This window comes from Tursiops truncatus, chromosome 2 (assembly GCF_011762595.2).
Source record: "Tursiops truncatus isolate mTurTru1 chromosome 2, mTurTru1.mat.Y, whole genome shotgun sequence".
Taxonomy (NCBI): Eukaryota; Metazoa; Chordata; class Mammalia; order Artiodactyla; family Delphinidae; genus Tursiops; species Tursiops truncatus.
The window spans coordinates 28,777,509-28,780,834 of NC_047035.1; positions in this window are offsets into that span (position 1 = coordinate 28,777,509).

Here is a 3,326-nt window from a genome sequence, read left to right on the forward strand (position 1 = left end):
CAGCTGCTGCCTTCCTGAGGCACGTCTTGACAGGAGACCCAAATCTGCTTTTGAATACTGGCCTGTGGCTGCTGCTGCTCCTTTATTCACCCTTACTTTTGGGGTGAGAAATCTTGAGTGGCTTTCTCTTTGTCTTCAGCCTCCTTCCTGGAGAGAAGAAGAAAACAATAGAGAACAAGCAGCTAAAAGCCTCCGTGCCGGTGCTAGGCTTCACCTGCTGGACTCCGACCTTTGCTGGTCTCAACTCTGCCTCTTCTCAGTGTGGCTCACCTGCTGCCCTAATTTGACTTGCTCCAAATCCTAGGAACCAGATTTCCTGGTCCTGCATTCACGCCCTGGCTCCCAGTCACGCGGCTAGGTTAGATCCTGACGTCTGCTGAGTGCACCCTGTGATAGAACTGCCCATCTCCTGTCTGGCCAGCCAGATCTGGACCCGGCCACCCCTCAGGAAGGTCCTGCAGGCAGGGCTCATACCCTACCACCTCCCCCCCCCACCCCCCATATCCTCAGCACCCAATAGGGCATGGCCCAGCAAACCCTCATTGAAGGCGAAGGCATGTCCTGCTCTGTTTGGGTGCTGCCCACACCTCATCATGACAAACTAGAGCAAAGGGAGGTGGAGGTGCTGAGAGGACAGTGTGAGAGAGTTTCCTTCTATCCTACCTGAGGATATTTCTAACTTGATTGACACCACTTATTTAGAGCTGCCATAGACAGATTCGGGCTATGGCCTGCCCAGGCCAGAGCAGGGACAACTGGTCTTGGGAATCCAAAGAGAACATCAGGATCAGGCAAAGTTGACTTAGCTAAACCAGGGAGCAAGACATTCATTCATTCATTCATTCATTTATTCAGTAAATACGTACTGAGTACCATATGTGTCAGGTTCTATGCTGGGCACCCAAAGATTTAATGGTGAATGAGACACACTCTCTGCCCTCAAGATGCTTAGAGTGAGGAAGACAAAACAGGGGACTGGTCTTTACCATAGATTATGGAGTGTGCTGAAATAACAATAACCAATATTTATTGAATGTTCACTATGTGCCGGACCCTGCACTAAGCCATTGGCCATGCATTATTTCATGTAACCCTCACAGGAGCCCTATTAGTAGGTATTATTATTATCTCCATCTTACAGATGAGGAAATGGAAACACAGAGAGGTTGAGTGACTTGCCCGAGGTCACACAGCTCAGGTAAGTGGCATACCTAGCATCTCAATCCAGATAGCTTGACTCCAAGGCCTAGCTCCTCCACTAGAATAGTTCTGCCTCATTACAATAGTAGATGATGCAGGATACTGCTGGAGCACGTAAAGGTGCACCGACTGTGTGCCAAGGACATCCAGAAGCGTTCAGAGGCTGCAACTAGTGTTAACATGACCGGCTCACAGGCAGCGAAGACTGCAGAGAGAATAGGCTGAAAGGTTCAGTAGGCACCAGTTCACAAAGGTCTTTAAAGCCAGGCTAATGGGTCAAGATTTTATCCAAAGGACGGTGGAGAAATGTGGAAGGATAAGCAGGAGAGTTTCACAATCAGGTGGCACTTCAGAAAGCTGTTTTAACTGTACTTTGGAGAAGGAATGGAGTCAAGCAAGACTGGAGTGTGTTCCAGTTGTTCAGTCAAGAGCCGATGGTGGCCTGACGCATGGATTGGCAGCGGCCCGAGAGAGAAGCAGCCTAAGTGCTGCCCACACACCTACTCATGACAAACTAGAGCAAAGGGAAGTGGAGGCGCTGAGAGGACAAACTGTGTGAGAGAAATTACTTTGTTGTAGGGAAGTCACCATCGAGCCAAAAGACTGGTGGAGACCAAGACACCTAGGTGAGCCCCAGAGGGTCAAGGGTCAGCACTGGTCCAACGTCAGGCAATTGGCCAAAGTCCAAACAGGCAAGAGGGTGGTAGAAGAAAAAGCTAGCAGAAGGTGGTGGGGACCCAGCAACAGAAATAAGAGGCCAATGAAAGGACTCCAGTCCCTGAATGAAGAAGAGAATTTTCCCCTGGGCAAGTGGGGACAGGAGTGACACTGGGAAAACAGGACCAGGAACCAGGGTCCCTGAGACTGTCCCAGACTGGCAGTGAGACCGAGGATGCTCACCAGCAAGACAGGGATTCAGAGTTCCTTCTGTGTCCCCCTCTCCCTACCTCTAGCCAGGTGGTTCCTATTTAATCAGGTCTGGCTTCAAAGTTGGTGGGAGGGGCAATGTGGTGAAGGGGAAAGAGAGCTTTGATGTCGGAGAGATTGGGGTTTGAATCTCACCTGGAGCCACTGGTTCTAAGACTCCACACAAGTTCCTTAACCTCTCTGAGCCTCAGCTCACTCATCTGTAACATGAGGAGAACAATATCTACATCGTGGGGTTACTGAGTGGGAATAACAGTGCCTACTGCACAGGGTTATTGTGAGGATGTGGGAGTTAACATGTGAATGGCCAGGGCTGCACCGGGGTGGGTGCTGAGTCAAGTAGTCAACCTTTCTCCTTTATCAGAAGTCAGCTACCAGCTGGGCCCTGGGCCAAGGGTTTCAGGTGCTATGTTACTTCCTTCTTAACAAACCGAAGGAAATATCACTCTTCCCGCTTTGCAGGTCAGGGAAAAGTGCTGTCTGTGAAGTGTCTGAGCTTGAGACCTCTCTCTTTGCAAAAAGGGAGACTAGCGCATATTAATGAGCTGTTAAAGACACACTAGCGGTAAACTGAGACCCTCTCTTTGACATAATCAGAAAAACAAAAAGTGAATTGAGGGCTTCCCTGGTGGCGCAGTGGTTAAGAATCCCCCTGCCTGTGCCGGGGACATGGGTTCGAGCCCTGGTCCAGGAAGATCCCACATGCCACAGGGCAACTAAACCTGTGCACCACAACTACTAAGCCTGTGCTCTAGATCCCGCGAGCCACAACTACTGAGCCCACGCGCCTAGAGCCCGTGCTCCACAAGAGAAGCCACCGCAATGAGAAGCCCACGTACTGCAACAAAGAGTAGCCCCCGCTCTCCGCAACTAGAGAAAGCCACGTACAGCAACAAAGAACCAAAGTAGCCAAAAATAAATAAATAAATAAATTTATTTTAAAAAAAGACCTTCGTTATAAAGCAGAAACTAACACACCATTGTAAAGAATTATACTCCAATAAAGATGAAAAAAAGACAATTGAAACTTCTTTTTTTTAATGTATTTTTTTGGCTGCCTTGGGTCTTTGTTACTGCGCGTGGGCTTCCTCTGTGTTCAGTGAGCAGGGGCTACTTTTCCTTGCGATACACAGGCTTCTCATTGCAGTGGCTCCTCTTGTTGCAGAGCACGGTACAGGCTCTAGGTGCAGGGGCTTCAG